Genomic DNA, 27,122 nt, shown 5'->3' with positions numbered 1-27,122 from the left:
TCATGATAAATTTTGTCTTGGTAGAAGGCTTAAAATTACTGACTCCTTTTTGCTGTGACTATCATTGTAAAGCACATTAAATGTGTGAGTGTTATAAAAACAAGCTAATGAAACAGTGAGACATGCTGGCTGGAAGAGTTTGACAAAATGGTAAAAGAAGAGTGTGAGTTTGGTTTACGGAATTAGTAAAGGGTAATCTTCCTCTTTCTAAGAGACAGACACAATTCCAGTGAGGTTTTGAGGGTGAACCAGGGTATAAACCACTCTTTTATCAGTAGATCAGTAGTGCAAGATGGACAGTGAATAAGGGATGGTCATGGTGTAATGAGAGAGAAGGTGCAGGGCCAGACAGAGAATAGAAGTAAAAACAGGTAGGAAGAAATTTGCATGCTTTGTTCTTGCAGTGGTATCATACTGTGTGTTAATTCATAAATCAGTCATTCATTATCCAACCCACTATATCCTAACACAGGGTCACGGGGGTCTGCTGGAGCCAATCCCAGCCAGCACAGGGCACAAGGCAGGATCTCGGGCAGGGCGCCAGCCCACCGCAGGGCACACACACACCCACACACTAGGGACAATTTAGGATTGCCATTGCACCTAACCTGCATGTCTTTGGACTGTGGGAGGAAACCGTAGCAACCGGAGAAAACCCACGCAGACACGGGGAGAACATGCAAACTCCACGCAGGGTAAAGTGAACCCGGGTCTTCTAACTGTGAGGCAGCAGTACTACCACTGTGCCATCGTGCCGCCCTTAATGCATAAATGAATTATAAAAAAAGAAGACTCAGAATTCACTAACATAAAAAGTTTCAGAGTGACCTGATCTGAATGGACTTTACTATACATATTTTACTAACTTAGGTGTTAATTATTTAAAGTGATTTATCCTACAATGTGAAAGAAAAATGATGCTTTACAAATTCATTTGGCTACTAAGAGCATGAAGCTGGGTTAGCACTGCAGCATAATTTAAACAAGTAGGGATTCAATAAAAATACGCAGCTAAGTAAATTATTACAACATCATTTTTGGAGAAAAAAGTATATTGAGTTCTGTATAAACTTGTCTTACCTGCTTTTTAACTTTAGCAATTGCACATGTTTGTACAAATCGACAGTTATTTACTTCTCTCTGACCAGAGCTGCTGGCTGAGCTTTGTTCTAATGTGGCTCAAGCTCCTTTCGTTCACACTGAGCAATGCCTCTGAAATCCACACCCACCCTTTTGGCTTCTGGTTATAAATAATCATTTACTGTAAATCTTTGCTTGCTTCTGTTCCCAATTGATTCAATGCCACACTTTAAACAACTGGAGACAGGGACTTTTTAATGAAGGAGGCTCCTCGCTGTCCCAGAATATTAAAATGAAAATGTTGACTAGATAGATGTGTTTATCAGCTTTTTAAAATGGTAATGATTATCTTTATGTGAAGCAACTCTAAGCTTTCTGTTTGAATTGCAAAACAACGCATGGAGTAAGACATTTTAACACCTTACTGCATGGTGAAATTTACAACAGAACTCATTTTTATCAACAACTCTGAAGACATTATCACTAGGTAAATTTAAACATATGTTTTGTAACTATGGCTAAATAGGATATATGCTCAAATTTAACTTTAACCTTTATTTTGAAACATGCATATAATCTTTTTTTTATTGTATAAATTAATTTATAATGTCATATTCTTGGGAAATCACAAATAACTAGAAATCATGCTACAGAAACTGGTGAAATGAGGTTTAATATTTTCTTATTTATTTGCCTTAAATAATTTCTTGTAGTCAGCCATTGTACAGCACCACTGGAGCAATTGCAGATTAAGGGCCTAAGGATGTGTTTGATCCTAGCCTGGAGTCCTTCTGTAAATTTTCTTCATATTTGTGGCTATTTTTCCTGAAACAGCCCAAAGACATGTAGTTAGTGTAAAGAGCTTTACAATATCTTATTGTACTCTTTGCATGTGACAATAATGACCCTATAAGCTTATATAAATCAACATCTCGGGGATAATAAATAAAAGTCTGTATTGTGTTTGCTCTGTATTGTTTCTGTCCTGAACGCCACTACAGACAGATACCCTTTAGTTATCCATACCCTTTAGTTATCCAACATCCTAAGATGAATATGTAGAAAAATTAAATGTGAACGTAAAGACCATAATTGTTTATAGAGTCCAGAATGAGAGCAAGATATATATACTTTTGTAGCCACTGAACATTTTAATAATGTATACTGTTATTAATTAAACGTCTGGACACAGTGGATAGCACTAGCGATGAACTGCCGCCCCATTCAGAGATTGTTCCTGCCTCGCGCTGTATGCTTGCTGGGACTGGTGCAATCCTGAATGGAGAGATGGATACAATAATTAAACATGTACTGCGAAGATATTAATGTTCCTAAAAGTTTTAAAGAATCAGCGTTCTGACTTTTATTAAAGAGCTGATTGTGTGGTGATTGGTCACTTGGAGAAAGAAAAGGAAGGACAGGAATTGGGAGTTAATACGTTTGAAATAGGGCTGTGGAGTCGGTAGATAAATCCTTCGACTCTAACTCCGGCTCTTTAGTTTCCAGTACTTCTGACTCCGACTCCCCAACTCCTCTGTATTTAATATGCTAATGTATTTTCCATGTTGATTGAAGGAAGGCAACATACACGTCATTTAACCACAGAACTACTGGCTAGGAAGCTAATTCTATACTGTATTGGCCAGTTTAAACAAAAGACAAGAACCCATGAACACACATCAGGCCATAGCACACAACTCCATCTACATCATTACACTTGTTTACACTCAAATTAACTTGTTCAACACATTATATCTGAAATAAAATTAAAACACTTTTTTTTTTGTAATGTACCATAATCCAGATTACAATATGTGAATGTCAGGTTGTATAATAGCTCAGCTGAACTTCACACTAGTAGTAACACAACTATGCACTGGGCTTTATTCTTACATCAAAGAAGTACTTAATTATGACTATTGTTTGTGAAATGGGACATTTGAACATGCTGTATTTTTTTTCATTACAATTCAAATTTATTAGGAGTCGGTACATTTTTGCTGACTCCGACCCCGACTCCAGGTACCCAAAATTGTCTATGACTCCTCGACTCTGACTCCACAGCCATGGTTTGAAAGAGACAGTACTGCTGCAATAAATTATTTCATCGATGGTTGCACATGGCGCAGCAAGCACCTTGCGGGAGGCAGGAACAATTTCTGGAAAGGGCGTTAGCTCATCACTACCCCTGTGCCACTGTGGCCCTATGTATAATACATGCTCTAATTCATTCCATCATGAAAATGATATCATGCATACATCTTCGTATTTAAATTGTTCAGAGAGCTGTAATATCATGAATGTAATGTATTCTGTGTCCTGTCAGCATAAGAGAAAGCCTGTTTAATAACAAGCAAATAGTGATTCACACATATAGTGTACATGGAGCACAGAATACAAAGCATATAACGTGCTACTTTAGTTACGAAACTAGTAAATCAAAAGATTTTAAGATGAAGTTTATGACGTTCTACTTTAATGACAAAATAAACTACATGATTAAAGTGAAAATTTCGAGATTAAAGTTGACATTTCAAGCTTTTTTCCCACTGTGTCCCTATTTTTTTTTTCTTTTCTCTGTACCCTAATAAGCTTCTATATAACACTCAGGCGGTGGGCTATGACTCGCCTTTTCACGGCAACTTTGATATCTGACAACTTATTTTTTATTTCGGGCACTGTGCAACTTTGTGAACTTGAACTTTCGATCAACTTCCTTTTGTTGGTTATACTACTGCTTAAACCAGGGGTGTGCAAAGTCATTCCTGGAGGGCCGCAGTGGCCGCGGGTTTTTATTCCAACCCAGTTGTTTAATTAGAAAACAATCCTTGCCAATAATTACATTTCATGGCTTGTTAGTGCTTTAACTCTGCTATGTCAAGTCATTCTCAAATCCTAGATTTTTTTTTCCATTCTAAAGATATCCAAATATTTTGAAGTGTAAAACGGATGGGTAATTCTCAGTCCTTGACTTTTTTGTCTTCTCTTTCCTTCCAAGTATTTAATTAAACCAAATAGTGCATGATAAATACACACAGGCGTAAAGGGTAACAAGCAAAATGGATAACTGCTGGTTTCTTTTGTCATTTGCATCTTATTGCTAATAAGGAGCAATTAAAAACCAAGAATGCAGCTGTTTAAGACTTAAATAAGCAATAAGGGTTCAAAATCTTAACGAGGGAGATAACTAAAATGAAACAGAAGTGTTTCTAGAGCAATTAGTGCTTCTTATTAAGCAATTGGGTTGGAACAAAAGCCTGCAGCCACTGCGGCCCTCCAGGAATGACTTTGCACATCCCTGGCTTAAACCAACAAATAGTACGTTTTTCATTACCTCCACTTGGCATTTGCTGAAATTCTTCTTTTTTCCCTGTGCTTTTGCCATTGTCTTTTCACAGAACGCCGTTCTTAAGGGATTATTTATATTGATTTGCATATTCAAAGAGGCGTAATTCTGGGAGGAGTCTGGGAGGGGTGGCAGGCGCATACACAAGTGTTACATTTCACGCAGACTGGGATTTATGTAGTGGAATTGCATTTGTGCATCTGAATTTTTTTGTGCATACGCACATTTTGACTTTTGTCTGTACACCATGTTTAAGTGTGAATTCTACACACGCCGTTATGCATGAGGCCCAAGGAGACCAGAAAAAGGTCAAGTGAACAACAAAATGTACACTGAATATAAGAATTGGTTTAGGAAATACTGAGAAGGTCAAGTAAACAATGTACCAGAAGAAAGGCTGATGTAATATACTGTACAAATTGTACTGAAGGATGAATAAGAGATGACTAATAAATCAGCAGATGTCCTATGAACACTGGACAATTGTTATATGCACTGAAATATCAAGGGTGGTGATGCAACTCAAAGGTGTAAGAAGAACCAGAATATAATATGACTTTTATTTTATATAAATCATTTGGATGTAAACCAATGAACCAACCAGAGTAAAATGTATGCATTGATTGACACTACATGTAAATTCAGTAGTTTATAAAATTAACCTCTGTTTGTTTTCTCTGACCATTCTGATCATTTTGATCATGCTTTAACAGACTGCATTTGAAGAATGCTCCCCCCAAGGTATCTTGCTGAGGAGTAATTAAAAGATACAATGAACAGCTATTCTCCTGCCTGATAACTGATTTTTCCTGTTAGGGAGTGTTTCTTTCTTTAAAAAGATGTTAAATTTCTACCACACCACTTAGTTTGCCTGTATTATAGAACCAGCACTGACTGGTGTCCTTGTTCAGGGTTGCTTCTTGCTCTGCTTCTCAAGGTGGTGAAACAGTCCCAGCCAACCTGTATTGATTACACAGGTTAGAAAATAAGGAATACATTAGTCTAATTATGAAACAATACAACTATGAAAAAGCTGTAATTCATCCCTAACCTTACCGGGAGTCGGCTTCAGCCCTTTGGCACTCTTGGTTGGAGATGACTGGTTGGTTATTTTAGTTTTAGATTTCCCTTTCCCTCTCCACAACCCTTACCTCAACCCTACTATTCTATGTCCTAACTCTCACAAATTCCTAATCTTAAAATCAGTACTTTTAACTCTAATCTTAAAAATCACACTTGGGGCCCTAATTTCAACTGTCACACCTATCCTTCTTTTAATTCTTTCTTAAACATACCTTACTGAAAACTGACCTTACAAAATGAATATTCCACTTTATTTATAGTGAATAGATTTATTTCTTACATTTGGTATAAATTTAAATATAAATTGATGTTTTGTATTGCAATTTTAATATTGAACAGTAGAGGCAGTTCGTCTTGAACCCCTACTTTATAGATATTGTTTTTATTGTAAATATTAACAGCTTTTTAAAATAAATTTTAGATACTATTTTAAGATACACTCTAGCACATAGTGGAGAAATCTTGCAGTGTTTAATAGTATTAGCGATAGAATGGTATGGGTGCACATAATTTATTTAATTATTAAATATATTAAAAGCAAGTAACATTCCATACAAAAAAGTCAAACCTAGTAAAACTAAACTGAATTCAACCCCCACCCAAGAGAAAGAAAGGAAAAGAGGGAAGAGAATCCTTTATTCCAATGTAAATGTTTATTCTAAAATGTTATTGATTAGATCCTGCCAGATTTTAAAAAAGTTTTAAACAGATCCTCTAAGTGAGAATGTGATTTTTTCCAATTTTAAATAATATATAACATCAGTTACACTCTGACTAAGAAGAGGTGGGCTAGGATTCTTCAAGTTAAGCAAGGTAAGTCTACATGCTAATAGTGAAGTAAAGGCAATTAAAGTTTGTTTGTCCATGCGCATGATTTAAATAAAATTTTATATATAGGACTATGTTTGCCAGTGCCTGCCCCTTGGGGCTCTAATCCTCTAATTTTAATTCTAACCTTAATCATTAAGGCAACGGAGAAAAACATGTTTGTTAGAAAAGGCAAAACTGTAGGTTGCATTTGGTTGATTTTTTTTTTGTAAAATGTTGTGCATTCAAGAAATAAATCTGGGGCATTCAAATTTGTTGATGATAACAGTAAATACCTTTTAATTATTGCTTTTTACATAATTAAAAAAGCAACTTTCAGTCCAGCTAAATATTCCTTTTGGCCAATTTGTCTGAGATAGACGAACACTGATAAAGCCCATTAAATAGACTGAAAACAGTGATGTAGCTATATATTCAAAATTAAAGAATGGATTGTTTTGAAAATATCACAAAATATGTTCTTGCTTAGTTAGAATTATGCATATAAAAGAAGGCTCTGCCATTTTAAGTGGTGAAAAAAAGGACAACTTTATTACAGATTATAAGTCTAAATCATTTTTTTAACAGATATGACAGAGCTCGACTTCAGGGAATATTTACTTGATTAATAGAGTAGATGCGGTAAAGCTTTCTGAACCCTTTGGATATTTTAATATTTAATGTATGCACCGTGCAGTAATAAATGTGAAAGTTTTAAATATCTAATACCTACTCTGGGTAAACATATATAACCCATGAAATCCAAAATGACATCCATCCATCCATCCATTTTCCAACCCGCTGAATCCGAACACAGGGTCACGGGGGTCTGCTGGAGCCAATCCCAGCCAACATAGGGCACAAGGCAGGAACCAATCCCGGACAGGGTGCCAACCCACCGCAGGACACACACAAACTCACCCACCCACACACCAAGCATACACCAGGGCCAATTTAGAATCGCCAATCCACCTAACCTACATGTCTTTGGACTGTGGGAGGAAACCGGAGCAAACCCACGCAGACACGGGGAGAACATGCAAACATCACGCAGGGAGGACCCGGGAAGCGAACCCAGGTCCCCAGGTCTCCCAACTGCGAGGCAGCAGCGCTACCCACTGTGCCACCGTGCCACCCTCCAAAATGACATGAAGGAGAAAAACATCTTTTAAACAGGTAATTTCCATTTTAAAATAAAGTGCTCAGTCTATAGTAATATAGAAAGTTCAAGTGAGGCAGATCTTTAGAATCAGTTCTCGCTGATCCCACAGGAATACAATTTGAGTAAAAAAGTAGCAAAACTAAATACTTTTCTAATTTTTTAAATGGTGACCGAGTGGTTTTTGCTGCATGTGGACATTTTTGTCTATGAGAACTTTTGCATGTTCTTTCTTTGTTTTGTGTTAGCTTTTTCTTTGAGTACAATATCAATCTTTGAGATCTTCACAGGAACCACAGTGTACGCATTCTCATATCCTTGTAATCAATGAAGATATTCATTGTTAATTTTATTAGTTTGATTAAATAATATTTTGAAAGGAACTCAAGGCGTGTCTCTCTCAGCCATGGCAGCATTAGACGGAATAATTAACTTGGCTTAATAAAGTTATTTATACTAGCCAACCCGCGGCGTAGCATACGCCGCATAATTATGTATTGATGGGTGAACACTTCCTGAAAGACACAGTTGTCCAAATGGGGTGGGTTTGAGGATACGACTGTAATTGAATGAAAAGATGGAACTCTGGAGAGAGCAACATACAATTGTCCGTGACTGAAAACTGGTTTTGGCAGATACAGGCATATCGTTTTGAAAGTGTGTCCCTGTGCCTTATTAATTGTCATTGCAAAGGCCAATCTAACAGGAAATTGTCTCCGTGTAAACGTAAAAGGCAAATTTGAATCTGATGGGGTCAGGGATTCTTTGTCTCTCGCGCCTGTGTGTGTGTGTGTGTCTCTCTCTCTCTCGCGCACCTGTGTGTGTGTGTCTCTCTCTCGCGTGCGCCTGTATGTGTGTCTCTCTCGTGCGTGCGCGCCTGTGTGTGTGTGTCTCTCTCGCGCGTGCGCGCCTGTGTGCTATAAAAGAATGAAAAGATGGAACTCTATAGAGAGCAACATACAATTGTCCGTGACTGAAAACTGTTTTTGGCAGATACAGGCATATCTTTTTGAAAGTTTGTCCCTGCGCCTTATTAATTGTCATTGAAAAGGCCAATCTAACAGGAAATTGTCTGGGTGTAAAAGTAAAAGGCAAATTTGAATCTGATGGGGTCAGCGAAATCCGGGGAATATGGACAGTTTGTGAGGTAGGAGCTGCGATTGTTTTACACCCCAGTACATTGCGGTGAATGCTGAGAACAGTCAGTCTAGTGCCTTTACAGAGACTTCTTGCTGGCATGAGGTTTCTGAGAAGCTTGACGACTGAACCAATTTTAAGTTTGACTTTATGCGGAGGCATGCCAGTGGGAGTAATGGCTGCCCGGCGGGTCATGGGAATAATGCCGCAGGATCGCCAGTTGGCATCGTTTATGGTCAGAACTACGACGGTATGTGATCTTCTTTGAACCTCCGACTTTCGTTTTTGATTAATGAAAACATTCTTGGCAAATGCTTTCGCTCTCACGCGAATTGTTGGCTCTGTAGTGCGTATGCCATGGTCGGCTGCTTAGTGAATTGTTGGTGGGCGGGGCTTGGTCTTGCGTGCGTCTTGCTTGCCATGGACTTAGTGAATTATATATATAGATTACTAGAATGCAGAAAAATGCGGATAGAATTCCACTGAACATCTCTTTTCCAGGTGCTGCGAATATATATATTTTGCCACAACTCAATTAACACGATTTTTTTTTTTAGGAACCGCTGGACATCTACAATAAGTTAATTGTTTAGAACCTTGCAGCTGCTAGCAAAACTAAACTATCCTTGCCATATCAGCAACTACAGCCACTAACAAATTGAATACATTTTTTATTGCTTGTGAACAGAACATAAAGTGAGCAAAGCAATAGCATAAGTTATGATAGCAGAGCTTAATACGGACCAGGCTGGCAATAAAACCCATTAGAATTAGAAAGGTGGTAAAACCTGAAAGTGCCGGATAATGCAGTAAAATGTTCACAGGGAAATATAACCAGAGGCTGGGGAAATACAGTTGTCTTGGGAAAAATCAAAAAGGGGGCAAAAAGGTTTGATTTCAAAATAATAAATGAGCAAGGAGCCCAGGGCAAATGTTTCCCTAAATTGACCTATCACTAACACTACACAGAGTAATTCTCACCGAGGAGTAAAAAGCAAACCATCTGTCAGAGAGATTCAGATTCATGTTCAGATTCATGAGAGTGGATTTTGGAAAGTGATCTGTTTTAAAAGGGTTAGAGCCTGTCCAGCTACAGAGAACTAAATCCTTCTACCACAAAAAAAAAGAAGAAAATTGTAGAACACAATAGGATGTTTAGGCAATGCAGGAGAGAATGATTAATAAAAAAAATAATACCACCTTGCTTAAAAAAAGTAGAAGAAAATTGGTCAAAAGTTGGGAAAGTTTAAGTGTGATGCAGGATAAGGTAGTGATTGTGAGTGACATATTTTATGTATTTTAAATCCATTAGTTCTTTTTTATGCTTCTTCTCCTGAACATTTTGCAGTTCACAGCATGGTTTTGACTTGTACTTGAAAGATTAGCAACTTTGCTATAAGCAAAATCCATCCATCCATCCATTTTCCAACCTGCTGAATCCGAACACAGGATCACGGGGGTCTGCCGGAGCCAATCCCAGCCAACACAGGGCACAAGGCAGGAACCAATCCCGGGCAGGGTGCCAACCCACCGCAGGACACACACAAACACACCCACCCACCCACCAAGCATACACTAGGGCCAATTTAGAATCGCCAATCCACCTAGCCAGCATGTCATTGGACTGTGGGAGGAAACCGGAGCACCCGGAGGAAACCCATGCAGACACGGGGAGAACATGCAAACTCCACGCAGGGAGGACCCGGGAAGCGAACCCAGGTCCTCAGGTCTCCCAACTGCGAGGCAGCAGCGCTACCCACTGCGTCACCGTGCCGCCCTATAAGCAACATTAACAGACCATGTGCTAGCTATTTCAACTTTTCCTTTAGCATGTAATGCAGTGGTTAATTCTGTTTCCTAACTTCGGAATTTGACACTCATCATAGTCATAACAATAGAACATCTTCTGTTAGCAGTGTCATGCAGTCTCAACTCTATGAGCAACAGTGTAAAAATTCCACTGAACATAACTTCAATACTTACTTACAGTGCCTATAAAAAATATCCATCCATCCATTTTCCAACCCGCTGAATCCAAACACAGGGTCACGGGGGTCTTCTGCAGCCAATCCCAGCCAACACAGGGCACAAGGCAGGAAACAATCCTGGGCAGGGTGCCAACCCACCACAGGACACACACAAACACACCCACACACCAAGCACACACTAGGGCCAATTTAGAATCGCCAATCCACCTAACCTGCATGTCTTTGGACTGTGGGAGGAAACCCACGCAGACACGGGGAGAACATGCAAACTCCACACAGGGAGGACCCAGGAAGCGAACCCAGGTACCCAGATCTCCCAACTGCGAGGCAGCAGCACTACCCACTGCGCCACCGTGCCGCCCTATAAAAAATATGCACTTTTTAAAAGTTTTATACCTATAGGACATTGAATCACAAAGGATATTGTGTGGCTTTGTTGACACTGATCCAAAGAACTCTTTAATGTAAAACTAAAGATAGGACTCCGAAAGTGGTCTAAATTAATTACAAATGCAAAACAGAAAATAACATTGTGTAAGTACTCACTTCTTTAATATGCCACACCTAAATTATCACTGGTGCAGCCAATTGGTTTTGTAAGTTACGGGATTAATTCAGTGGAGATCACATGTCTGGGGTTTCAAGTGGCGGTAGTATAAATGCACATTATTTGAAAGGTCTAACATGAAGTGAGTCAGTATTGTAACCTGACCTGCACAATGAAGGCAGAAGAACACTCCAAGCAACTCCATAGGAGACTAAATAGCCTAAGTCAGAGGATGGAGACAAGAAAATAGAAAACGTATGACACAGCTGTAAGTCTACCTAAAGTAGTTTGCCACAAAGGCGGGATTATCACACTAAAAGACAATTGAGATAGGCTACCAAGAGACCTATGAGAACTCTGCATGGAGTTACAAGTGACAGTGGATGAGACTGGACAGACGGTGCTTACAACAACCATTGACCAGGTGCTTCACCAGTCACGTCTTTAAGGGAAAGTGGCAGAGAGAAAGCTACTGTTGAAAAATGCACATGACATCAGCTAGAGTTTCCCTGAAGGCACATGAGAGTCTCTGATGAGATGAAAATTAAGCTTTATGGCTATCAGACTAAATGCCATGTATATTTAAAGCCAAACAATGCACATTATCAAAAAATATAATTTTCCACAGTGAAGCAAGTTGATGTCAGTATCATGCTGTGAAATGATGCTTATGAGGGTAGAGGGTAAAATGAACAGAGCAAAATATGGGGATATCCCAGAGGAAAACCTGATGAAGTTTGTGAGAAACTTGCGCCTTGGGAGCAGATGTGCTTTCCAGAAAGACAACAACCCTAAGAATGAAGCCAAAGCTACCTTAGTGTCAAAAAAGTCAAATTATATAGAATGTGATTCAATGTTGTATAATGATGAAATGTGAAAACTTCCAAGGTGGTAACTATTTTATATAGGCACTGTACATACCATAAAAAGACATTTTACCTGTTCACCACTGACAAAAGAGGAAATGGGGCTCTACAGTGTGCATTTCTAAGACCTTCTGGAAAAAATGTGTAAATGATGAGCATTGGCAGACCTTTCTCACTTTTGCATGTAGCATGTTTCTGCACAACACTGCAGTTACACCTTCCCTGCTTTTTTCCCCAAATTTCTCATCCTGGATCATTTGAGCAAAAGACGTCTTTGCTATCCAGTTTTTAAAATAAAATAGATATATCGAGCAAATCTACAGGCAGCAATATTGCTGTCTACCAGAAGTAATAAGCAAATGCATTTCTCCATATTTACAATACGAGCTGTATATACCCGGCGTTGCCCGGGGCAGAAGTAACCTAATCGGTCAAACACTTACATATATACCAAAGTAAACCTAATCGGTCAAACAGTTACATATATAAAAAAAGCGAACCTAATCGGATAAACAGCTTCATATATACAGAAGCGAACCTAATCGGACAAACAGCTAATCTATATACATAAGCAAACCTAATTGGTCAAACAGTTACATAAATACAAAAGCAAACCTAATCGATGAAACAGCTTCATATATACAGAAGCGAACCTAATATATAGCAAAATACCCGCGCTTCGCAGCGGAGAAGTAGTGTGTTAAAGAGGTTATGAAAAAAAAAGGAAACATTTTAAAAATAACGTAACATGATTGTCAATGTAATTGTGTTGTCATTGTTATAACTGTTGCTGTCTTTTTATATATATATATATATATATATATATATATATATATATATATATATATATATATATATATATATATTATATATATAATATACACACACACATAAACATTTATATACATATACATATATATACATATCTACATATACACATGTACATATATATACACACACATACATAAACACACACATAAGACTTACTGAGTGAAACGGGCTTTCATTGACAATCATGTTACGTTATTTTTAAAATGTTTCCTTTTTTTTTCATAACCTCTTTAACACACTACTTCTCCGCTGCGAAGCGCGGGTATTTTGCTAGTATATATATATATATATATATATATATATATATATATATATATATATACATATACACACATACATGCAGTTTTAATAACACAGAAATCAATATAAACATTAACATCATTATCATATGAGAATATGAAGTAATATATAAGAAGCACATTTCATATAAATATAAATTATTAAACAGTAAAATCTTCTTCTGTAATTTGCTACCGTGGCAATTTGTGTGTCTGTCCAGGATTTTAAATGACCTGTAGCTCGCAAACCGTTGCACCTATACACTTGAAATGTGGTACACATATAGTACGTCACGTCTACTATCCGCTTTATGGGTGATGATTGTTTTAGTCTTTTTATCTTTATTTTATTTTATTGTACAATCAAGTCCTATCTGCGCACAGCAGGGCAGCCGTGGGCGGATGCGTATGGTGTATTCACTCGATGTTATCGTGCATTGCGCTGTCAGTGGTATTTTGATAAAAGAATTTGAACAACATATAAGAAGCGTATAAATTATTAAACAGTAAAACATTAACATTTAAGAAGTAAAGTTACATTAAGTACTACTGCTGTGCCTTCGGGTATACCTCATTTTTTGTTTTCCCATTACATGCTTAAATATATACATTTTTTGGTGCACCTACCCGAGAACACGCGACATATAACCGAGCGTGGGAGAAGCATGGATTTTAAACACGCGTTGAGTTGATGTGCTGGTCTCCCTCGTGAAATAACTGGTAATGTTTGACTAAAATCTACAGCGAGTAAAACGACATTAGCTCCTATTTTTTTTTTACGATCTCTGAGATCTTGCTTTTTTCGGTTCAAGGCTTCATAAGCTGTTTTATGTTGTATGGTGTACTTATCCCAAACCATCATCTTTGAATGTTGCAAGACTTTCGCCTTGTATGTAGATCGGGGTAATTACATTCATTGCATTCCTAGTCTGAATCACAATCTGATTGTATGGGTGGTTACCTGGCACTGTAGGGTTGCCACCCGTCCTTTAAAATACGGAATCGTGCCGCGTTTGAGAATGAAATTGCGCGTCCCGTTTTGAATCAATACTGGACGGGATTTATCCCGTATTTTTTTTATCATTTTTTTTTTAAAGCAGCGTCTCATGCAAATCATCCCACACGCATTTTATGAAGATGCCTCCTTTCCTACTTTTGATTGGGTAATACTTGATGTCATCGTTAGTTTGATTGGTGTTTTTAACTGTCCAGTGAGTAGGGCGTGTCTTTCAACCGTAAGCAGATTTTTTGCACTGGTATCACTGACCTCGACGACGGCGACGTTATACGTCAAAAATAAATTACGATAAATGACGATTTTAGCGATACTTTATTACGACGGCGGCTACATAGACACGATCAAATAAAAACCAAAAAATCAAATAATCATTCTACATTTTCAAAACGTCGAAAAAACGACGGAATGAAAAAAAGGCCCACCCGACGACCCACCCATTCCATTTTTATATATATAGATAAGCAAAGTATACATTGTAAATTTATTATTAAGAAAAAACATCACTGAAATAGATTTTTCACATTGTAGTGCTTTAAAGGCAAATCTATGTGATTGCTTTTAATTCATATTTCTATGTAACTAAAATTATAAAATATTTGGATTTGTACATGCCAGAAACAAATAGACCTAACAAGTTCATGCCTCAAGCTTTGGATTGAACTTAAAATTTAGGAAAGTCTTGCTTTCGATGACCTAAATGCATATGACAAATTTTGTGAACAGTGGTTTGGCTGTTGTTGGTATTGGCTTTAAAAACCTTGAGCTTTTAAAAGTTTGAAACTAAATATTTGTAATTCACCCAAAATCTAATCAACTCTGAAGACTAAAGAGTACAAGGTCTTCCACAAAGTTTTGTAAGAGTTTGTCCATTTGTTCTTGTATTACCGTGTCAACATTTTTTTTCCACAGACATACAAATACATGGACACTCAACTTTCCAAAAATGCTCAAGATATCTTCTAGGGATATCAAAATGGGTTTTTCCATTGCAAGCCTACAGTTTTTTTTTCCATGAAAACAATACTTCCTCCATGTATTTCTGGCAAATTCTTTTGTGGTTCAGTTTATTTTCTCTATGTCTGTCATTTTTTGAGAAGTTATTCTCTAAATTGTGACCAGTCAGTCCAGTACATCCATCAACTAAAATAGCAAACAACTCACATTTCACATCTGACCTGAGGTTAACAGCATGTCTCTTTAAGTGCACTGGATGCTATATTTATTCCAATTAACATCCCTTTAAAATATTTTATATATTATTGAGATATTGGGACCATGGCAGCAGGAGGATGTGTGGCACCTACAGTTTCTCTTCCTTCTCATTCAATCACCATCTCTTTTTGTCCACTTTACCAGAGAGGCAGCTGGTCTCAAAATGAAGTGTCATTTGATGAATCATGTGGCATTTTAAGGTATGTTCAGTAACCAGGGTCTCCCAGTTTTAATGATTAAGGCATTTTATATGTGTCTTTGTAGTTCTGGTATTTTTTTGTATTGTGCAGATTGTGGTTAAGGTTTTTTGGGGTGTCATTTTGAATTATTTTATGAAAGTTTATTTTTTATTCTCTATATTATGCATCATGTGAACGCAATAGATGCATTTACTATATTATGTCATAATATATGATAATATAAATATGTTGGCAGTCCTGTGGCATTTTATCCCATATTTAAATAAAATACCTGAACTTCATATTAGAGATCTTTAACTTCACAACAAGCAGGCTGTAGTGTCAACTCCTGTTTTGACTGTTGATTACTGTCTTACCCTAGCATTTTGCTTGTCTGTTTATTTGTCTCTTTCAGTTACAACCCCAGCTTGCTCTTTCAAACTCAGTATCTATCATAACACCAGCTAGTGATGTTGATTTAGCCATTTTCAGGTACACCTTTATGCCTTGTGTGTGTCATATGACTGCTCCCTATATTCAGCCCCAGCTTTTCTGACCCATTAATGTCTGAGGATTTTTGCACAAAGTAATTCCAATATTAGTCTTTTGGGTGGAACTGGTACACCTGTCCTTAAATTAATGTGCTGCTAGAAAATGGCAAAACCATGTGCTGTCACCCTTTTCATCCAAGGTCCACTTTCTTGCTCACTGGACCCTTAACTGCCAGTTAAATACAGTTTTCAAGATTTCCGGATAAATTTCATACCCTCATTGTGTGGGGTAGTCCTTTGTCAAAGGAAGCAGCATCTGAAAAGTCATTGCATTCTGGAATGATGTGCCAAATAGCTCAAGATATGCAAAACAAAATGAACAACAAAAATACCAGATAAACAGAAACCAAATTCAACAAACCCTCTCTTTCCATCTTTCATAAGGTCTTACCATTAACTGTAGAGCACAGACAGCTTTCTTAAGGTCTTGCCACAGCGTCACATTGTGGCTAAGGTCTGAATTTTGATCTGGCTAATTAAAAGACCTACTGTAGACTGTTTTCTTTTTTAGCTTTTCAGTGTTTAATTTCCATCCAAATCATGGTGTCAGAGAAGTAGTCTTATATTTTCCTCTAGAGTTTTTCATGGTACAGTAGAGTCTTGCTTATCCGACATAAACGGGCCGGCAGAACGTCGGATAAGTGAAAATGTCGGATAATGGGAGGTGTTAAGAAAAAGCCTATTAAACGTCAAACTATGTTATAATTTTACACATTACGAGCCTAATACAGTGGAACCTCAGTTCATGAATATCTCTGAACATGTACAAATCGGGTTATGACCAAAAAGTTCACCAAACTTTTGCTTCTGTGCACGACCACACACTTGGTATAGGAACAAGCCAGTTTCCCTTTCGGTTTGTGCGCGCCGATGATTTCCGCACATGTTCAGTCTCTCCCTGTGCAGTGTTAGAGAGAGAGCGCGAGAGAGAGACACAGACAGACACATGCCACCGCAAAAGAAAGAGACACACACACACGCGAGAGAAAGAGAGACACACGCACGAGAGAAAGAGAGACGCATGAGAGAAAGAGAGACACACACGCACGCGCGAGAGAGACACACGCACGAGAGAAAGAGAGACACACGAGAGAAAGAGAGACACACACACGCACGCACGCGAGAGAGACACACGCACGCACACATGCACACACACACGCGAGAGAGACACACATGCGACAGAGACGCACGCACACACGCGAGAGAGAGAGAGACGCACGCACATACACACACGTGCGAGAGAGAGACGCGCGCACGAGAGACACGCACGCCAGAGAGGGCCAGCCACATAATCCACTGTAATCATGTTTTACAACAAAACAACAGAAAATTTTAACTGAAAAAATGAACTTAGCAACAAAAAATAGACTATGCTCGCAACTTGCAGTTCTTGTTGCCGATTGATGTGTTTTTTTTTTGTTTTGTGACGTCGGATAATACAGAATGTTGGATAAGCGAGACTCTACTGTACATCCAATGGTTCTAAGGTGCAAGGTGCATTGGTTCCTTATGCTGTAAAGCAGCCGCACATTATCATCACCTGCCAGCTTGGTTGGTATGTCATTTGTGTGGTTTTCTATATATATAGTGCATAACCAAACAACTCTTACTTTGACTCATCTGTTCCGTAAACAAGTGGTTGATATGGGTGCAACTTCTGCTGATTACCCTTCTTTGAAAGCCATACTACGTTAGCGTTCTGATGGCTGGGACATGACCTGTAACATTTGCCCAGTTGACAAATTTTGAGTGTTCTTTTAGGTTTTTTTTTTTTTTGTGCATGTATCATAAGGTATCTTACAAAATTAAGTTCATTTTCTAGGATGCCATTTCCTAGAAAGGTTAGCAAATGTGATGAATATTCTTCATTTGTAATTATGCAAAATAATGCAAAATATCTTTTGTCTTTGGCCTTAAGTTGCCTCAGATTTGAATCCTGTAAACCAAACTGCCAAATGTTCTGCTCTTATACAGGGAGATTATATTGGTCGGGGCCCCGAGTTATGATGTTTTACTCACGTAATAATGAAGCGATAGAAATTAAATAAATACAGTGCATACCTTGATAGATGTGTAAACGATCCAAACACATTCAGTGTTGGAAATGGTCACCGCCTTCTTGAAAACACAGATCAACATGGTGCTCCATATTGGCAAAGGTATCTGCAACCATTGTATGGGGTGATGGCAGCCATTTCCTGTTCAATATTTCGCTGTAATTGTTCCAGGGTACAAGGTTTGTTCTTGTACACTTTTCCTGTCAGCACTCCCTAAAGGAAGAAATCTGGAGGTGACAGGTCCAGGGAACAAGGTGGCCATAGTCCCTTTGAAATAATCAGGGGCCCTCATGTATAAACAGTGCGTATGCACAAAAATGTTGCGTAAGCCCGTTTCCTTGCTTACATCGCAACATATAGTCAGTGGGTGGGCGTCTCTGGCAGTGTCTTAAATTGGTTTGAATCCTACCTGGCAGGTAGAAAATTCTTTGTTAGTTGTAGGTCCGCTGCTCTTTTCGATTTACATGCTTCCATTAGGTCAGATTATCTCGGGGCATAACGTGAGCTACCACAGCTATGCTGATGACACGCAACTGTACTTATCAATAGCACATGACGACCCCTACTCTGTTGATTCACTGACACAATGTCTTACTTGTGTTTCTGAATGGATGAGTAGTCATTTTCTCAAACTAAATAAAGAGAAAATTGAAATTTTAGTGATTGACAATAATGGATAAAATGAGGTTATTAGAAATAAACTCAATGCATTGGGATTAACAGTTAAGAAGGAGGTAAAGAATTTAGGGGTAACTGTTGACTGTGACCTGAATTTTAAATAACATATTAATCAGATCACTAGGACAGCATTTTTTCACTTAAGAAATATAACACAAGTTAGACCTCTTATATCATTGAAAGATGCTGAGAAATTAATTCACGCTTTTGTTTTCAGTTGACTAGATTACTGTAACGCACTCCTCTCAGGACTACCCAAAAAGACATCAATCGATTGCAACTAGTGCAGAATGCAGCTGCTAGAATCTTAACTAGGAAAATAAAATCCGAGCACATCACACCAGTCTTAGCATCACTGCATTGGTTACCTGTGTCATTCAGAATTGACTTTAAAATACTGCTTATGATTTATAAAGTCTTAAATAATCTCACTCCATCTTATATTTTGGAATGTCTGACACCTTACACTCCAAATCATAACCTTAGATCTTCAAATGAGTGTCTGCTTAGAATTCTAAGAACTAAACTTAAAAGAAGTGGTGAGGTGGCCTTCTGCTCTTATGCACCTAAAATCTGGAATAGCTTGCCAATAGGAATTTGCCAGACTAATACAGTGGAGCACTTTAAAACACTGCTGAAAACACATTATTTTAACATGACTTTCTCATAGCTTCATCTTAGTTTAATCCTGATGCTCTATATATTCAATTAATTATCATTATTATTCATGGTGGCTCCAAAATCCGTACTAGCCCCTACTCTCTCTTCTGTTCCTTTTCCAGTTTTCTGTGGTGGTGATCTGCGCCACCACCACCTAATCAAAGCACTGTGATTTCCCTAAATTGATGGATTAAAGACCAGAAGTCCACATGACCATCATCATCAAGTCCTTCTATGAGAAACCTGAATACAGTGAGGACTGATTGAGATCATTGATGTTAGGTAGAATGCCTAGAGGGGGCTGGGCAGTCTCATGGCCTGGAACCCCTGCAGATTTTTTTTGTTTTTTCTGTCCTCCCTGGCCATTGGACCTTACTTTTATTCTATGTTAATTAGTGTTCTCTTATTTTACTTCTTATTTTGTCTTTTTTTCTTTTTCTTCATTATGTAAAGCACTTTGAGCTACATTATTTGTATGAAAATGTGCTATATAAATAAATGTTGTTGTTGTTATAAAACCTAAACTTGGTATAATGCCACGCACATTTTCACGCCAGCTAAATGCTTGGTGTATGCAAATTCCCTGCTCGGTTTTGCAAATTGGCGGCACCCAGCGTCAAAGCAGTGCTTTTGGTCCAGTGTGGTTTCCCTTTCTTTTTTAGATCCACATCCCTGATGTGGCTTTATCAAATACACTGAAATTAACCGCATATTGTTTATTAGTTTAAGGCACTGACCACGGAATGGCCAAACTATTCCAAATACCATAGCTGCTTTAGCGTTGTTACTCTCAAGTACAGTATTTATCCCACTGAGTGTGGAATCACATCTCTACAGCAGCTGATCGGAAAGAGAATTATCGGTATACAGCATCAAGCACACGCTGCACTATTTGAACTGCTCTCATACGACAAACACTTCAGAGCCTTTCCTGTACGGACCTCGCAGTTCAGAAACAGTTTCATCCCAAGAACTATAAATGCACTCAATCAGTCCATCAAGTGCTCTTTGTAGAACTGTTTTTATTTATAATTACAATTACCTCACTGTAAACTTGCAATACAGTTATAATATTGCACAACCTCAGCCACTTTATAAAGCGTGTATTTACATATGATGACAATATCATTTTTAAGACGAAATGTAGCAAAATATGTTTATTACATTATACAGATAAAATGTTAACATTATTTAAATAATCTATATTGTTAATAATTAAACATGTGAGGACACGGTGTGGCAGTGCTAGCTAGTTCAGGGATTGTTCCTATTTCTGGGGCTGGCGCAACACTGGAAGGATAGATGGATAGAATAATTAAACATATACTAGGAAGATATTTCAATGTTTCTTAAAAGTTTTGAAGAATCTGTGTTCTAAGCTTACAGATGGCTTAACATCTATGACAGAGCTGATTGTGTAGCGATTGGTTACTTGGAGAAAGAAAAGGAAGGGCGCGAATTGGGGGTTAGTATATTTGAGAGAGACAGTACTGCTGCAATAAATTATTTCATCGAAGGTCGCGTACGGTGCAGCAAGCATCCTGTTGGGAGGCAGGAACAATCTCTGGACAGGGCGCCAGCTCATCACTATCACTGCGCCATCATATTCCCATGTTTAATAACATGCTTTAACTCTTATCATGAAAATGATACCAAGTATGCGTCTCAGTGTTTTAAGTATTCAGACAGCTGTAATATCACGAATGTAATAGATTCTTTTTCCTGTCAGAGAAAGAGAAAGCCCATTTAAGAAGCACATAGTGATTCACACACATAGAACACATAGAAGAACAGATGCAAAAAAAAGCATTTAATGTGCTACTTTAGTTACGATGATATTTGAGAAACTATTAAATTAAATGATTTAAAGATGAAGTTTATTATGTTTTACTTTAATGATAAAATAAACTATATGATTAAAGTGAAAATTTCAAGATTTAAGTTGACATTGTGAGCTTTTTTCTCACTGTGTCCCTATTTTTTTTTCTTTTCTCTGTACCCTAATAAGCTTTCATATAACATTCAGACGGTGGGCTATGCTCGCCTTTTCATGACGACTTTGATATCTGACAACTTCTTTTTTATTTTGGGCAGTGTGCGACTTTCTGAACTTGAGCTTTTGAGTTTCTCTGACACTCTATCTCACTTGATCAACTTCCTTTTGTTGTTAATACCACTTTTTAAACCAACAAATAGTATGTTTTTCCTTGCCTCCACTTGGTATTCACTGAAATTCTTCTGTTTTCCCCCGTGCTTTTGCCATTGCCTTTTCACAGAACACTGAGCTTAAGGGCTATTTATATTGACTTGCATACTTAAAGAGGCGTAATTCTGGGAGGAGTTGAGGAGTGGCAGCAGGCGCGTGCACGTGTGTTACTTTTCACAGTGACTGGGATTTATGGAGTGGAAGTTGGCGTTCACACAGATTTATGCATCTGGATTTTTTGTGCGTACACACAATTCCAGCTTTTGTACTTACGCCATGTTTTAGTGAGAATTCTACGAATGGTGTTATGCATGAGGGCCCAGATTGCCAAAAATGATTCAATTTCTGCCATGATGTGAGCTGACGGGTGACAGGTTGCCCCATCTTGCCGGAAAAAACCTTCACTGATCTCTTGGTCATTCAGTTCACTTACAAATAAGTCAAAAAGAGTGCCATGCCTCACTCATTTGTACATTTATCCAGGAATACTGTGATCTTTATTTCGTTTGGATTGCTTCATTATTAAGACAGTAAAACATCATAACTCGGAGCCCAGTCCATTAGAATCACCTTGTATAATAGTGGAAGTGCTTCCTGATTATCAGCAAATCATGTGCAAAAGACTTAATAGGATATACCTGTGGGTATAACTGATGTTTATATGTACTTTACTAAGATAAAATATGGTGGATCTTGGGGGCATAAACATAATGCACACTCTGCCTCCACAGTTATTTTTTGAAACCTAACGATGTAAACCTAAAGTGTTTGTACATTCTTATTAACAGTATACAACACACACCACTTTAAATAGTTTTCCAATTTTTTAATTTACTTTTCCAATTTTAAAGATCTGAGAAGCAAGCATTTTTACCAACAACTAGAGACCCAGTGCTGTTTCACTGCCCGTTGCCTTCAGTCATACTGAGTCAATTAACATAGCATGTATGTCTTTGGGGAGGAAACTGGAATAGCCCAAGAATAACCCACAGGAACAGGGGAGAACATGCAAGCACCACAAAGACAGTGGCCATTCGAAGAAATGACCAGGGATCTCTGGAGCCGTGAGGTAGTAAAGCTTGCTGATGAGCTATCACTCCACCCATAACATCAATTAGCTTTGCACCATTTTTGTGCTGTATTATAATAATCATATGTCACACAGAATTCACTCAACAACCCTGATGGGGAATTCTTGTTATATTCATGCATCATTCAAAGTCTCCCGTAAGAGTTTCCTCAACTGTTGTTTGTAAGATGGCTATCCCTGATAAAGGTTTCCTTAAGCCCGCATGTCTCTTATCAATTCAGATGCTTTTCTGCTTCTCCTGATATACAGTTTGAAACAGCAACAGTCTGTTTTTTATCTACTTGACCGGGAAAAAAATATCTATAGCTATTCTAATTACTTTTTTTTACATATTTTCATCAAAGCAAGGGCGACATAATATATTTTTGAACATTTTTATAAACAGTACTCACTTTTTAATTTCTTTTGGATCTAGTATTTCACATTTACTTTAATGTACATCATGCAAATGTTTAAGTCTATGGTATTCCTGTGTTCTTCCATCCCTAGATGGTCAATACAGTAACAACATTGTGAAAAGACAAAACAAGAGCAATGTCATTTCTGATATCTGAGACTTTCAATAAATAATGATTAATAAATGAGATTTATAAAATAGTGAACACAGGTAACATTACTTGCATCTGGGGCATCTGAATTGCCAATTATAATTTTTTATGCTAAACGACATGGTTTTGACTTCTTAATCCCTGACCAAACTTCCCAACAAATGACATGTTTTAAAATTGTCTCTTTATTGGTTTAAAATAAGTGAGTCAGCTTTTAGGGTCCCTGGCTTGTATTTCTGATGTTCACACACCAGACTTCCTGTCTCATTTGTCAGAAGTCTGTTGAGTAAGTCTTAAGATTCTTGTGCTTTTCAGCCAATTAACAACTCTCCTCTCGAATCAGGATTTTCTTCTTTTTTCCTGGGAGTCACCAGTACAGTGTTTTAAGAGATTCTGAAACACAGTGAGACTCAGTATGTTAAAACAAGACCTGTTAGCTACATTAGTTCAACCACATAAGTGTGTTTCTTTAAAACACAGGAGAAAAAACACTTTGGCTTGGTGGATGAAATTACTTTTTGGAAAAGAACAGCAAGTAACTCATGATCCTAGTTACAAGTTGCACATAACAAAGTTATCAGTAAACGTACATTGATGATAACATTTTGAAATGTATTAGCCAATTTTGATTACTTTAATATTTAATAAAAATCTTATTGAATTTGACATACACATCAGGATGCAGTATTGTGGGTATAACAGATAGCAATGCCACCTTATGGTACTTAGATATTCCTTAGATTCACTGGCTCCAAAGTCTTCTGTGATGTTCTCCCCAAGTTCCAAAATACAATGTCAGTTTGATTGGTCAGGTGAAGAAGTGTGGATTTATGCACATGTTCCCTGTCCAGAATCAACCTTGCTACCTGTGTTGTTAAGATATGCTTTACTGGCCAGTGACCTTGTGGTGGACAATCTGGTTTGTTAAAATGGATACGAAGATATCTCTATATACAGTATATAAAATCCAACGTCTGTCTGTCTGTATGTCTGTCCGCTTTTCATGAGAGAACTACTTAATGGATTTAGAGCGTGTTTTTTTCTATAATTTGTTTCAGCATTCCAGTTGATTTTATGACTGCATTCATCATGCTAAGTATCATAGTTCACTTGCAGGAGCGATATATTTGCGCTAATCTGAGACAGAGGCTGTGGGCCGTGTGGAGTGGGGAACGTGACATCAGGAGTGGGGAGTCGGTCTACCTCTGTGTTTTGGAGCATAATTTGTCTCCGCTTTGCTAGCAAAACCTTTTTGTTTATTGACTTTTAAAGTTTGTCCTGTTTCACTACTATGCGGGCAGAGCCGCGGGGAACGGCTAGTATTTAAATGCAATATTAGAAACTACTACTATTGTGCACTGCAGTACTCTGAAGCATTTTTATGGTATTTAAAATATGCTGATTAGTATTATTTATCCCTCATAATTCATAGCAACTGCCTTCCTGAAAAAGGTCAAAAAACATTGGTGCACTTAATTTGCAGTGTCTCAGGCCAAGACAAGTGGTCCTATACTATGCCCCTGAAATGAGAGTTATTAACTGCACGTGTATCAACATTACTTTTTTATAATCTACCATGGCTCACTTAGTGTTCTACCACTGAGCATAGCATCCTAGAGTGCTCTAAAGATCTTTGGGGTATCTCAAGTGTAATCTAAGTATAAGCTTCCACATTATCATGCCCATTTTAAATCTGTTTCCAGAATCACTTCTGTGCTTTACCTACACTGTTGTCCTTCTGTCATGATATCCTGTGTGTGACTAAACCAACCACCAATATCCTCAAGCACTACTTTTTTGCTGAGCGCAGTAAAATGTTTGTGATAACTGCGGGTGGGTCATTTGACTTCCCAGCATGCTTTTATTTTTATCTGTACTTTTTTTAATCACATGATTGTTAGTCTTGTAATGCATAATGAAGAATTTAGTACAAAAGATGTGGTGTTTTTTGGGGAGTTCTTCCATTCCTCCATCAAAGTAACTGGGCAAGAAGCAACCCAGGACAGGGAACCAATCCATTAAAGAAAAGACTCTCCATTCATTTATATGTAGCCAATGTGCTAACTCAAACGATTATGGATTTTTGTTTCTTAAGTTGCTCTTTTTTAGTTGTAGGTTTTGTATTGAGTGAATGCTTCAAAAAGACAAAGAAAACAGAAAACAGATGCAGTTCACAACAAGCATTTGGAAATTCTATAATGTTCTTTGGGAGGCAAAAATAGACTGTAGAATTATAACGTACAATTATAATTATAATATACAATTCTACATTTCAATCATTACTTTTTTACAAATGCCTGTGATGAATATTCTTTAGTTGGCTTATATAATTTAGTTGACATTTATAATTTATGTGGCTACCACTATCAAAGCAACTTTTACAAGTCAAGATGAACCGCTCACAAGTTTTCACAGACTAAAATATAAGTGTAGCGCAATTTGGGACAATCTCAGCTAGCTCTGACTGCAAAGTCAACACGACACAGCTTGCAGCCGGAACACATGGCAAAAATTAAAAATCGTAATCAAGCCTGACATGCAGGTAAACAAATAAAAGGCTCATTACGGTGCATAAATACAAAAGAGGCCGAGCTCATTGAAAAAGACAAACACAATCACATGTCAAAGGTGACTTTTCTGCATGTGCTTTAGTTGAGAATTGCAAGTTACAACTCTGGGGACATGGAGGTCCATATAGGGGTCCTTAAAATACAGCACACTTTTCAGCCTGTTGATGTCAGAGTCTCTTGTACACAGGGGTTGGACAACATATTTCAAAAACACTATAAAACAACAGAGACAAAAGAGACAAATCTCCCTAGAAATATGTTAAAAGAGCTGAAAATGTACAAAATAATTGCATTTCATCCATTTATTGAACATGCACTGGACTTTCAGCAACACTGGGTACAAGGCTACAAGTTGACTTTTTCGTGGCTTTGCCAATGTTAAGAGTGTCTCATTGTACCTCATTATTTACCCTTCCCGTAATAAAAGGACGTTTCCCACTTGGGACCCTAACCCTTTCATTTTCATTTCATGTTTCATTTACATAGTTTTGAACATTGCAGAATACAAAGTGGGAACTGAATTAAGCAGATATTTCAAAGTTATTGAAAATAAAGTATTTATAGACTTGGGTTTACCTTAAGTAGGGGCAGCACTGTCGGAATTTCAGTCTTTAAGGATAAGACTGTATCTGCTTTGCACATTTAAAACATCAATATCTGTCTGTTCTTTTTTGAAAAATTACTAAAGGTTGTTCAAGATGGTTGAGGTCCATTTGCAAACCTTTGCTATGTATTCTTAGTGGGATTAATATCTAGGCTTGTTGTATAATCAGAACATTGTATTACGGTTTCTCCAGTTATCCTTTAAAATTGCTTCTTAAATGGCATGGTGCTTTCAAAATGGTATACAATATCACACTGACATCAAATATAGCTCTAAGCTGGTCAGCATTTCATCTCATCATGCTGTAGTATCTTCCCTAACCTTGTCTCAAGATTCTCCCAAATGTCCTTTAACAAAACTACACTACAGATATAATGAGAGCTCATTTCAGCAATATCTTTTGATTTTGTGTGCACAATTTCAACGTAAAATTCACTTTGAGCTGCATTTAACCTCTTGATGGACTATCTGGGGAGTACCCTTCTCATTCTGATGCTCGAATTTGGAAAATGGCTGTTCTATACATGTTAAAAATTGTGACATTTCTCAGTTTCCTTTCTAATAGATATTTTTCTCTATTATCTTAGAGAAAAATACATTCATGCCTGACTGATAGAATTCAGGATT

This window comes from Erpetoichthys calabaricus, chromosome 7, assembly GCF_900747795.2.
Source record: "Erpetoichthys calabaricus chromosome 7, fErpCal1.3, whole genome shotgun sequence".
Lineage (NCBI taxonomy): Eukaryota > Metazoa > Chordata > Cladistia > Polypteriformes > Polypteridae > Erpetoichthys > Erpetoichthys calabaricus.
This window is presented reverse-complemented; position numbering follows the sequence as displayed.